The following is a 13,762-nucleotide window of genomic DNA, read 5'->3' on the forward strand; positions in this document are numbered from 1 at the left end:
CTTTTGTTATATTGGATGATGCAAGTAAGTAATTGTGTATATACATCGTCAACCTTGGTTTATAGAATGAGGTATAAAATTGGAAAATAGAAATAAAAACCAGTGTAATCAAAACAAAAATAACCCACCATGTCTTTTAGCGAAATATACAGTATAGTCAAACCATAATGTATTGTACTAAGTAAGCCAAAAATATCAAGTACTGAATACTGTAATTATCATTTACAGGACGTGAAAACATTTCTAAATTGAAAATTAAATATTTAGATGAAAACGTTATAGTTATCCTATCCATGTAAAAATAAAATTGACAAGTAAATAGTACAGTATCGAGGATTATTTTTAAGTTTACTTATAACACGCCATGCAATTTAATATCAAAAGTTTATAAAACAATTATTTTTTTACACGTATCCACTTTTTTTTTTTACATGGAATATTGAGGAGGGATTTATAGGGATAATATAATGGCGCAAGAGCTCGCGGGATTTAGGCTCAGACTCCCTCTTGACGTACCTAATGAAGTAATCAATAGATTTTAATAACAAAAGCAAATACGGGTTATAATATTATAAAAGGTTCATACCCCCTTCGCTGAATCTCAACTTACCTACATTTCAGTTCACTGACAAAATGCTATACTGGTTTAATAATATTTTGAAAACAATCACATTTTGTCGAAAATCTAAGAGTAGTTCGCTAACGTCTCAATTTATCGACATTACATTATTCTGTAACATAAAACCTAATATTCTGACAGGTGACCATATAGTATTAACGAAGAGTGACATTGATTTTAACAACGATAATATTAAATTCAATCTTGAAAATATTTTCCATATATTGATAATATAAAAGTTAAATTAGAACATTAGTGATTATAGTTAATTTCTACCTTTTTTATTGTCAAATACTGTAATTCGTAGTTCGATAATTATTTTAAAGTAGTTATTATGATGCAATAGCTAAAAATTAAATATGAAAAAAATTACTATTTGTACATGGTGCATAACTATTAATATAATCATCGAATGATAGAATGCGAAATAAAACTGAATTCCATCTATAAATGGATACAAAATATTGTATTTAACGCTATGTGCCAAACTTTTTTTCGTATTTATGTCGATAAATAATAAATAATGTATTTAATTATGGCTATATGAATATATACTTTATATTATAATATAATCTTTATAATGATTTATTAATGTTTAATAATTTTCTATTTGAAATATATCTGTAATATATATAGCAAATAGGAAGTCAGCAAAATGGAAATATTTGAATGTAAATTAGAGTTGGAGACTTGAAATTTAGCAAATTGGAATTCAGCGACGTGAAAAGACATCGAAAAACTAACTAACCGCATTTATTTTTGTTATTGTCAAATTTATCATACTTAAAAATATATTTTTTTGTAATAATTCATATCTACTAAAATTATTTATGAACCTTTTTCTAAAGAAAAAACTGAGTCCCCGCCGACTCAATTTAAAATTTCTAGATCTGTGCCTGGTCACGTTGCCGGCGATTTAAGGCCATTATCTGACGTTTTACTAGATGTACACAGTATTTATATTTTGCTGAAAGTAACGCGCCGCAGCGTGTCGTCCAATTTTGATGAATCGTAAGGTCCCCTTGACGAGTCGAACAAAAATGTCATTCACGCGCAACAAAACGTTTGATTTGACATTTTTTAAGCCGATGACAACCCGGTCGTTAATAGTACAAATAAAATAAATCGTTCGTTGGCAAATCTATTTTTACAGGTAAAAGTTAACATTGCTATCTGAGAAATTCGATTACACAATAGTATCATTGCTATAAACGATATTTTCTTTACACCATTTTAATGTACAATTAGTGATCCCAATAAGTTTAATAATATTATTTTAATTTGTGCTGGAAGTTACTAAGATTATCTACATAGTTATATATGTATATTATACAATATACTAGTAAACGACAGGAAATAACTTTTTGTTTCTCATTGTAACCATATTGCATTATATTTATTTCAATTATCAAGTTAAAGTTAAAAATTATAATTTTTAATTTAAATACTGTATCGTATAATATAATTATTATTTTTACAAACTTGTATGTAATATTCATAAATGAGCACTTGTTAATTTTTATCGGCAATTAGAAATAATATTTGTCATATGATTCTATCAATAAAACTAATTCAAATCTCTAGTGCATCACATTTTGGCGCATAAAGCGAAAAAATGAAAACTATACTGTACTATTTTATAATATAATATAATAGTAAAATATTAAATGTTTAATGTTTATACGCTTTACGAAGCCACGATTTCGTGGAAAACGTTTGATTTTACAATAGATTACCGATCCATATATTATAACCCAACTACAACGCGTATTACAACACATAATAATATTACATATACCTACCTATACATAGAAAGTAATTATTATAATATTGTTATATACAAATAACAGCCTCAGCCCCCCCCCCTACCGAGTTGGTCCGAATTTTATTTTCCCCGGTCCGTTTAGGCTATTGTTATACGGCCGCACAACAATATAATAATATTATTAAAATATTTTTAATGATATTATATGTATGTATATATCGCCCGTTACGGTGTAGTCATTTTTTGGACCTGAGTACATTATATTATATTATATTATATACGTTGGTCGTATTATAATAATGTGATATATTACGTATCATATTTTTATGATGCGGTGTAGGCACGCATTTTTACGGTCGCGGGCGTACAAGCGCATAAATTGTACGACGTATGCACTCCCCGGTGCTGCTGCTGCCGCGAGGGTGGAAAACCGCATTGTCGTCTCGCCAGCCGCGAGGTCATTGTACAAAACCCAGAGTAGGTACCTATATATTATTATTATTATTATTATGATTATCGTCATCTGCAGCACCGGCGTGCGTATGTGAACGAACGCGTGTATTAGCATTGATAATTCGGCGTGCGGGGGCGAGGGCGGTGTGAATTACCATTATTATTATTATTATTTTTTTTTAATTGTATTTCGTACGAAGAATATTGTTAAACGAAAACGTGTATTGAGTCCGGGCGTGTTAAATATATTATACGTATATATATAAATATAAACGCATTGGTCGTTAACACGTTCATAAAAAATAAAAATAAAAATAAATAAATAAATAAAAAAACACCCTTAATTTTTCAAATTATACCTGCGATATACTTTCGAGTTAATTTACAAGCAACGGCGAGTACACACGCGCGTACACGAACACGTACACGAGGGTGCAGCATATTGTTGCGCGCGCGCGTGTGTGTGTGTCGTGCGTGTACATGACGTCGGCTCTCGATAAAAGGCCCGACCGAATAATTTATCGGCCGCCGCCGCCGCCGCCGCCACTGCCGACGACCGCGCGCGTAAAAGAGTAGAAAAAATGTTGGACGCCGTTTTTTTTTTATTATTATTATTATTATTATTATTCGTCCGTAAAAAATTATTATTCCGAGACGATTTTCCCATGTAGATTTAATTTTTTTTTTATTATTCCTCCGCTACAACACGCGTGATTATCTTGTCGCACGCCCGATAACGGCGCGTAATCCGTCCACTCGTATACAGAAACACGTAGAGGCGGCGACGGCGACAAAGTCTCTTTAGATTCAATTTTAATATTTTTTCGTACCTAAGGTATTTTCTTTTCATTCTGCCACCCCGTCCTCGACTACACACGCAAGCCGCGCTTTATTTTCTCGGCCGGATGCGATTAAAACGATAATGATACAATAATAATACCATCGTACTTTATACGTTTGAACGACGATCGGCGTGTCCGATCGCTAGTCACAGGCCGACGAAATCTTGTGTTCGCTCGGAGATTTAGGGATGTAAGCTGCAAAAGACATAGCGCCTTCGTCGGACGTGATTGATGACCAAAATCACAGTGCCCGAAAATAAACGACATCAGATTTTGAAATAATAATAATGAAAAAATATTACAAAAACAAAATTGACCCCCACCGAAACAAAACTTGGCCCGGAGACCCGACTGTATAAATCGTGTATTTTATCTAATTTACTTATCACTTATAATATTATAATCATTGAATTATTTTTATATGTTTTTACAAGACACTGTTAAAATTAATATTGTTGGTGTGTATACATTTTTATTAAAATAAAATAAAACGAAATTTTCATCGTCATCGGAATATAATATTATGATATTATTAGTTTGCACATTTACAGCGACCATCGTAAATAATTTATTGATAACTAATTTTCAGATCTAACGCGACGGTAAGGATACGTGCATTTCCTCCCGCAATGTTTTTAAATCTGCTTAAAACGTTCAAGCATCAGTTTTTTGTAAAAGAATCACGAATTAAAGTTTACTACGAAATATCTTAAACGAAATCGGACGGAGATTAAATTCTAACATATCAGTAAGTATTCGAACTGTCCATTTCTACATGCGTGTGCAACCGTTGTGAGGGTAGCCTACAATAATACAATATCAACTGCGTATACATAACATAACCAGCATGAGCGAATTTTAAAGATACTAACACACTACGGAAAATTGATTCGCCACTCATTCCCCTTTTTAAACAATTAATCTATTAAAAAATCCAATATTTTTGAATTTTTAAGAATTTTATATTACAAATTAATACCTAATTGTTTTATGTTTACTACATTTTTCATTGTAAATTATTTAAAGGATGATTTTTTTTGTAAATGTTAATGCTTTTTAACTATAATGATAAATTCAAATTTAAACAAAGTATGGAATACTGATTTCAATTACGATAATATTAATAATATATTATTATATTACTTTATACGTGTTGTGGTAAAAAAGCATGTCTCGCGCGTCATACGACGTTTACCACGAGTGTCGTCGTCGTTTCCATCGTTAAAACATCGCTGAAAACATTCCGGACAACGAAACCGTGTTACGTTATTATACACCTGTTGTGAGTAATTAAAAGGCGTTTTATACCAAGTATAACCCGTCCAAGAACTTTACATATTGCATATCATAATACATATAATATAATGAGTCTGTATTTAATGAATCGCTTACAAAGTTTACGAAGTAAGTGTAATTCTACTTTTGTGAGTATATAATAATAATAATAATAATAATAATAAGTTTATGAAAGTAATCAACATTGTTTATTTTGTTGGTTAACAATATGATGTTTAATAGGAATTTCAACCACTAATATCTCAATGTGCGCATCTCCACGGAATGCTAAAATAGAATGCTTATACACAACTATTCGTAACTTACAATACAAATGAAAGACGAATTAATTTATGACGGGTTTCGAAAGAGCTATCCCCAGACACATTATGCTAATTCAACTAAATTAAAACCTATGCATACGGAAAGCATTTGCTATCGAAAATACTGGTCGCCGTCAAATATGAGATCATTATCGATTATTGTCGTAGAAACCCGTTTACCGCGAACCAAAATTTAATAAAGCTACCTAATCAATTCGATTTTAATGAGGAAGTATGTATAATATGCGTATGGAATTGTCCTGATAGCGATCACAAGACGAGAAAATTATTTACATGTTGTATGATTTTAGATTCCATGCGGAACGCGATTAGAGGTTTGATAATCATGAGTTTTCGGAAAACATTTTTGTTTTAAAGCGATCCAAAACTATTTAACTAGGAATTAACTATTTTCAATATTTAATTGTGGAGTGGAATTTGGGTACAAGGTAAAGCTTTTTTTAGTTTTTTTATTAAAAAAAAATAAAGATGCATTTGAAAAACTAAAACAAACGAGTCCTTAATTATAATAATTATTATTCGTAACATACTAAATACCTTTTTTGGATGCACCTGTGATTTCAACAGTTAAGTAAACGAATGTTACTTAACATTGAATGATAGTATTGGTTCATAATATTTATAAACAGATGTTGGATTTTTTGTATAGTATAAAATGTTTTTTTTTTTCAAATATATTTCGGAGATCGCGAACCTCTAACTAGTGTAAATTAATGTTGATATATTTTTTAAACTTACATCATTGTTGATGGAAAGAAAAACAATTACAAGGTAGAATAAATTAACAGACGTCGCGGTCGTGTCTGGTCGTCTACCGAGTTTTCAAAACCACAAACAAGAACAGTAGACTATACATACATTATTATGCATAATATATCAAGTGTAAGCATGCAATGAAAGGGAAAAATCATATTTTTACGTCCAACAGAGAATCAAAGACAAATAATAATTAATATTGTTGTAGTTATAATCATTTGAAAAACTTAAGTTTTATGCCGTCGATGAAATGCCCTCGTACAACATATTTTTTATAATATTGCCACTGTATAGGTTTATGCAGCTGCAACTCACTTAAACGTTGTACTGTAATAGTGCAAATCGAAATCCTAAGAATGCGCATCACATCTCTAAAAAGAAAACGACCAAGTTATTTATCAGACGTAGGAATCGGAGAGGATCTAAAAGTTTATGAAAACGTCTGCCGGCGTATTGAAATCTTCTCGGAACTCGCAACTTTGCCGTCGATAAATCTAATTTACGTGTTTCTTATTTCACCGTACCTCGACGCGCAGTATAACATATACACATAATATATTACATTCACGTGGCACCTACACACACACACACACACACACACACTTATATACATATATTCGTCGTGTTCTTTACGACCGACGTATTTTTTTTTCGTTTTCCAAAACTTTTTCGCTTGCGTCAGTTTTACAGTGCGACAATAACAACTACGCGAAGTAGAAGCATTTGTTTTGCCGGCCGTCGGTCGACCGCAGACCGCGAAGTATGTCCGATGACACGACGACGGGCCGTATATTTCAATATAAAACGCAGTATTTTCGGCGACACAACTATAAGTGTCTAGTTTTTCAGTGGAAGCGTGTTTAACTATTCGCTAAACAGTTGTTCGAGTGTCTCTTTATTTTTATTTTATTTTTTTAAAACGACAAAATACATTTCTTATTTCATATTCCAAACCGAAATTGTCTGACTCTAAGCAAAATAACGGTCCTCTGCTCTACGGGCCACGGTTAAACATACTAACTCTCGGTGATGCTATAATGTACCTAACTATACTCAGTAAATAACTGATTAAAAATTGTACTTTTAGATACGACATAAAAAAAAAAAAAAAAAACATTAATTTATTAGATTTAAAGAATATAATTTTTTCAAAAATATTTTTTACTAAAGTATGTTATATGATAATAATATATAGTGAGGACATCAAATACTGTTTAGAAAACACATTAGTGTATTGTGTAAATTACTGTTTAACGATAAGAAAATAACTTTGTAAATAATATTAGACTTTAATATGACGTACTACAATCATGAACAATATCTAATGTTTTGCATATTTTATACAGCGTGTATTACAAAAATAAATATCATCATGTTATTGTTTAATCTTAAACTATTATACCGCTGCATAATTTATATATAAGTCTTGTAATATAACGTTAATTGGATGATTACTATGCGGTACAGCACTTACCTATAGTTATCAAAATAATAATATACAATTGTCACTTATCTATAGTGGGGAAAAGAGAACGAAGCAACGGGTTATTGGTTTGATTTGGTTATCAAACGTATATTCTACGGTTTTAGAACTTCATGTTTATTATTTTAAAAGTAAATCTATAAATCATAATATTCAATGCATAGGACCGACTACTGTCGATAATAAATACCTTAGCACGATTACCTAAATTACAAATTCAAAATTTAATGAAATTTAAGATTTGATAATTTCAGTCCGATAATTCTATAGGTTAATAGTAGTAATACGTATGCAGTATAGCGTATAGGTAGTATAAAATTTCATGTGTGATATATTGGTATAATATATAACTAACATTTTCACATTTTTATTTAGTGCAAAAACTCCTAAAGGTGGTTTAGGGTTGTACACCCAAAAGGCCAAAACTCTCCGCGGTGTGATGGTACATCATTTGTTTGTACACACGTCTTAACAAATAATCTACTGTTCAATAACGAATGAAACGAATGGACGTTTATACCATCGTTTCATGATCGGTTTGCAGTATCCGATGTTATACAATATACATTATGTTATTAAAAAAAATATAGCGCCTAATGGTACGCGTAGTCATATAATAGTCGTCTCGCCGGTGGCGCGTCGAACGAAAACATTTATTGCCATTTTTCTGAGGAACCCATTTAGCACGCTCTTCAGTCGGTCGATTGGGCCCGTTTCAACAACTATTTATTGTAGAATTATAAGTTGACATTATCAACGTTAATTTAATTAGAAGAAGTTAGGTCAATAAATTCAATTTCAAATGATTGCTTTTCCCAGTTCGGAATCCCTTCAGAATCAGATAAGTAAAGTTTGTCTTCGACTATTTCAAAGCGGTGTAGGTATAATAATAATATTATAATAATGCGTACTGTGACGTACACTGTACAGCACTCATGCATAATAATTCAAAAATAAATACTTGATAAGGCTATTGATAATAATCATCGACTTTACCGTATTGCTTATTTTAATAAAACAAACATGTCGAATTGGGAAACGATCTATAAACTTTTTATTTTATACTTGGTATGCTGGTATTTTCACATTGTTAATGTTGTTTATAGTAACAAAAGTAAAAAAAAAAAAAAAAATGATAATAATAATAATATTTAAAACTAAACTTATAAATTATTATTATAAATCGATGTATAGTGTAAGTATTAAATATTTTTGTTTGACTTCAGCAAGAAGGTTTAAATGTTATAACGTCAGCGTAAATAACATAATAACATACTAATATAATATGTTATAATATAACATATAATGTATATTATACATTCACTAGTTAAAAATATATAATTTTTTTCAAATAATATTTTGGATAAAATAAAAAATTAATTTTGATCTATAAAATAATCACTACTGGAAAAACCAGTGGTATCGCATTCGTCTCGCATCCGCCATATGAAAAAAGAACAATATAATATAAGAGATCTATGTGTAACAATTTTTATTCAATGAGTGAAAATACCAAGGGAAATAAACGTTATAGCTATTAAAAGGCCGTAACTGTATAGTACACCGGAACCATTAAAAAGACAATATCGCGTTGGGCATATTATATTCTAACGGTGTGTGATGGACGCAAGTCCATCCGATTTAGTTCCATATAACAACATATATGTATTGGCGATGAGATGGCTAATGCGACTTAAATAGTTGAGATATAAAAATACTCTACTTCTGCTCTCTGCAGTCCAAAACCAAAATAAACAACAAGAATAAACCACCAAATTGCGAGAGAAAACTAAAGAATAACTTTTAATTGTATTACAACTTACACTAAACGTCGAATAACGATTTGACTTTAATAGTGAGTTCTTTCAGATAACCATTTATCGTATTTCACTCCTTAGTCAGTGATGAAATATTATAACTATAAAATGTAAATTATATTATGTACATTGTACATAATGTACATAATATTATATTATATACCAACTACACACCCAAAAAAAAAAAAAAAACGCCGAGATTATACGAAAATTATAACGATTCAAATAAAAAACTTATGATGTCGCTGATGAAACGAGCGATGAAATCATTCAAATTCGATTGGATGAATGTTAGCTATGGGTAGGGGGTAGTGATGAACGTTCTTTCAAGTAACGACGGGTGGGCCACGGAGGATCTACCGCATCTGTACTATAATGTAAGACCGTTTTCTTGATCACGGAGTATAAAGTATCTCGGGGTAATATTCCAGACACAAAACGAACCATAGTATACAGGAATCGCGTCACCCTAAGGCCTAAATTACAACAAGGCTATCGACGCTCGGTCCGAAATATCGTGTCCATAAATAATCAACTGACAAACGTCTCCGACCCGGAAACGTTCGCCTTCCGTCGTACCCAACGTACGTTTTCTTCGATGAACATTGTAACGTATAATATGTGTGGCAATAGTATGCGATACCTGCTTCTGTGACACCAGGAAACGGTGCCAAGATACACATTAACAAAATTAAAGTTTCCTGGTCCATAGCATAGTGAAATATTCCTCTGAATACTCCGTTCAAGTTGAAACGATGATCCACGTGTAGACAAACTGCTATACTATAATTATACTACCCATCAGCCTATCAAACGTTTTACTCTCAAAACATAATCAACTGCATTATCGGAGTCATCGTCTCGGAATACTCGAAACAACTCTTTACTGCAGTCTATATTATGTACAATGATTACGATCCACTCTAATAATTAATTTAACTAATACGAATCTAAGTATAGACATCGTTTCAACTATTAGCAGTACATATACATACATATATATGTCTAATTATGTCTGTATAGCTTAATAGATTGATTTGTTTTCTTTATATAACACTCGTGTTGTAATATAGGAATTTATATGTATGTTCCATTTTCAGACCACCAATCGATCTCATAACGCGATAAACATTTTGAAAACTGATAAACGACTAAAAGTATCTATTATCGTGTCCAATATCACAAAAAGATCCATTTTTCTTTGGTTTCCACTTATTTGCATTTATTTTGCCAAAAAATTGAAGATTCCAGATTTTCCATTTCGATTTACTGCGACTTACATTATTAGGGAGATTTCATGAAAAAAAAAATTAAAATAATCTCAGGATCTTTATCGTATCATTAGATCTATGTATATATATATCGGTACGTTTTGGAAACAAAACACTTTTAAACTCCTATTATATAAAATGTGTGATAGATAGACAGAAAATCCCCGATTTTAATTTCTAAAGTATTAAACCGACAATTATAAAAATCATATTATACAATACACATGTGTATAATAGTTATAAGTTAAAGAGAGATGTTGCCTTGTTGGTATAACAATATGCTTCTGAACAAAATATCATATAATACGATTAAACGAAAAAAATAAATTATGTTCATAATACCTACTTATAATGATATTGAGATCGAAATTTCGTTTTCCTAGATAGGTATAAGTGCTTGTGCTAACTAAACTATACTTTATTGTTTTGTTTATACATTATTGGTCAGTTTTTTTATGTTTAGTAAAATAATCAATTTCCATACGAGTATGACGAGTATAGAAATATTATATAATAGGTATTCGATTCTTTTTGATAAAAAAATTCAATAATGATATAAAATACCTAAAATGATAACAAAGAATATTTCAAAATTAAAAGATCTTTTATATATTTACTTAATGTAAAAAAAAAATTGAAAATTTGAAAACTGTGCATTACATAAAATGAACAAATACCGAGTCTCCTAAATCGATTTAAAACGGTCCTAATTATGTAGAAGAACAGTGAACACTTATTTTATAACTACATTATATTTTTTTCTAAAATATTATAGTTATAGACTGTAAAGTGATGTATCGTAATAAGTGTAATTGACAAAGAAAAGTATATGTTTGTTTGTTCTATGATATTTAAAATAAAAATAAAAAATTTCGAAAATGTAGAGGGTCAAAAAAGAAAAATAACGATTTACGATTTACGGCGGAATCGGGAACAAACGAAAAAACACCTGTCTGCAAGTTATTGTCCGTTTGTTGCATATTTAGTGTACGTGTGAGTGCAATAATAGATGTACGTGACATTGCAGTTATCGTCGCCGTGAATGAAATTACATGTACATAATTTATACCTATACTTACATTAAATTAATTTTATTTTTTCATTTCCTCTTAAAATCAAATTTGACATAAACTGCACCACGCTTTGTGAAATACGTCTTGTATATAATATATTAGTAGGTACTGCTTGCAAAACGAAAATTATAGTAATACACAAATATAATATACTGAATCGCATATACAGGATGGTTCATCGAGCATGCTCTGCTCCTTTTTTTTTCTTCAATTATTTAGTTTTTAAAATTCTAACAGTTGACATTTTTAATACACTTAAATACTACTTTCAAGTTTTTGAAAAATGTTATATAACTAATGTTATATGTTATTATATTATATTATATTATATTAATTGTTTGTGGAGAAGCAAATTTATATTTTTCAAATGATTACTCCCCTCCCCTTAAATCAAAAAGCTATTTTACCAGATAATTTTTCTGAAAAAATATCAAAATTCAAATTCAAACAAGTAGTTTTTGAGTTATTTAACTTTGTGCACTAAAAATAATACCTAGCTGAAGTATAGCTGTACATGGGTTTGAAAAATATAGGAACTATGTAACATCAAAATATTATTAATTTATATTTATTTGTCGGTATTTATTTCCCAGTAAAAACTCCCCGAGTATAATAAAAAAAAAATCCGATATTACATTTACATTTTATATATATAAAACCATTTAAGGATTTTTATAGATCTATATTATTAGTCATATAAATATTATAAAACTGAAAAATTACTCTACATATATTTTTTTTTAATTCGGTACAGAATTATTCACTAAATAATTTACAGTAAAAAAGGAAGAAGAATTCTTATTTGAAAATCAGAAGTTTGTATCACCAAAATACACGCCTTACGACAACGTCACAAATGTGAATACATTAATTATTAAATAAAAAAAAAAAAAAATGTTAAAGCATCATACTAGGTGAAGGTTTACTCGGTTTTGTATACGGTAGTGTATCCCAAAAGTCTAGTTTCACTCTATATATTTCCACAAAAGATCAATATATTTTAATACAGTTTTTATTTAAACAATTAATCATTTTTAAGCAGCCATTTTTCATCAAATTGTTTTAAACAATTAAAAAAATTAATTGAAATTGATCCAATTAGAACAAGCTAAGTTTTCGATATTAATGATAATTTTATTTCATTGTTAGCAAAAATATTAAACGAACCACATCTCACAAAACCATCCTTGTTTTTATGTAGATTATTTGTTGTAATCTATAAAGCAATAGAGCAATAAAATAAGACAACGTTTAAACTCTATAAGTAGTTCGTCTATTATAATATTAAAATTGAAATATTATTGTTACATAACTACTATTCTCACGAATATCGTAAACTTACCCGCTCCTAGTTGCAGATTAATTTTTAATCAATTTTAAATTCATGTTTTAAATTGTTTAATATTATATATATAATATCAACAATATTATGTACAAAATAAAGTATTGCGTGATTACAAGTTTTTTAATTCCACGATATTAAATTAGAAATGTTAACATATATAAATTGGAGAATTTTCAGAACACACTGTACACACAGAGTCTGCACCGTCACAGTACACACACAGACGCACAGTATACGACGTATATTGTGTACGTAATATTTTTTTTTTTTGACGCGCTAACAATGAAAACGACGAAGGTGAATTATATGTGTTGCTGGGTAAGGGTAAATGGACAGACGGTCCAGACGTCGTATATTATACCTACGCGGGCGCAGCAGTATATGCGAGAGTACAACTGAATATTTTTTTTTTTTTTTAATTATTGTACCCCCGTTTAACAGCGTTCTACAAAAACGACATAATATATTATAAGGTAGGTACCACGAAAAGCGCATTTAAACATCTCCTTTTCTCGCAAGCAATCCTCTCACGCATCGATGCGTAATTAAATGTTTTATAGCAATATATATACATATTACCCCGGACTGAGGTAAATAATATTTAACATATTTTATAATAATGTGAAAATTTCTCAACGTGCCTACTTGTGGTAGTTATTCGTCGGTAAATCTAATTAGACCGGATGTACAAACATTGGATTAATTATTGGACATGATCC

General features: G+C 30.1%; 1 protein-coding gene across 1 annotated transcript in view; it reads right to left on the bottom strand.

Moving 5' to 3' along the window:
• The window catches only part of LOC114119029 (nephrin-like), a 395,167-nt gene that overhangs the window by 288,432 nt on the left and 92,973 nt on the right, over positions 1-13,762 (bottom strand). The window lies entirely within an intron of this gene.

This window comes from Aphis gossypii, chromosome X (assembly GCF_020184175.1).
Source record: "Aphis gossypii isolate Hap1 chromosome X, ASM2018417v2, whole genome shotgun sequence".
Lineage (NCBI taxonomy): Eukaryota > Metazoa > Arthropoda > Insecta > Hemiptera > Aphididae > Aphis > Aphis gossypii.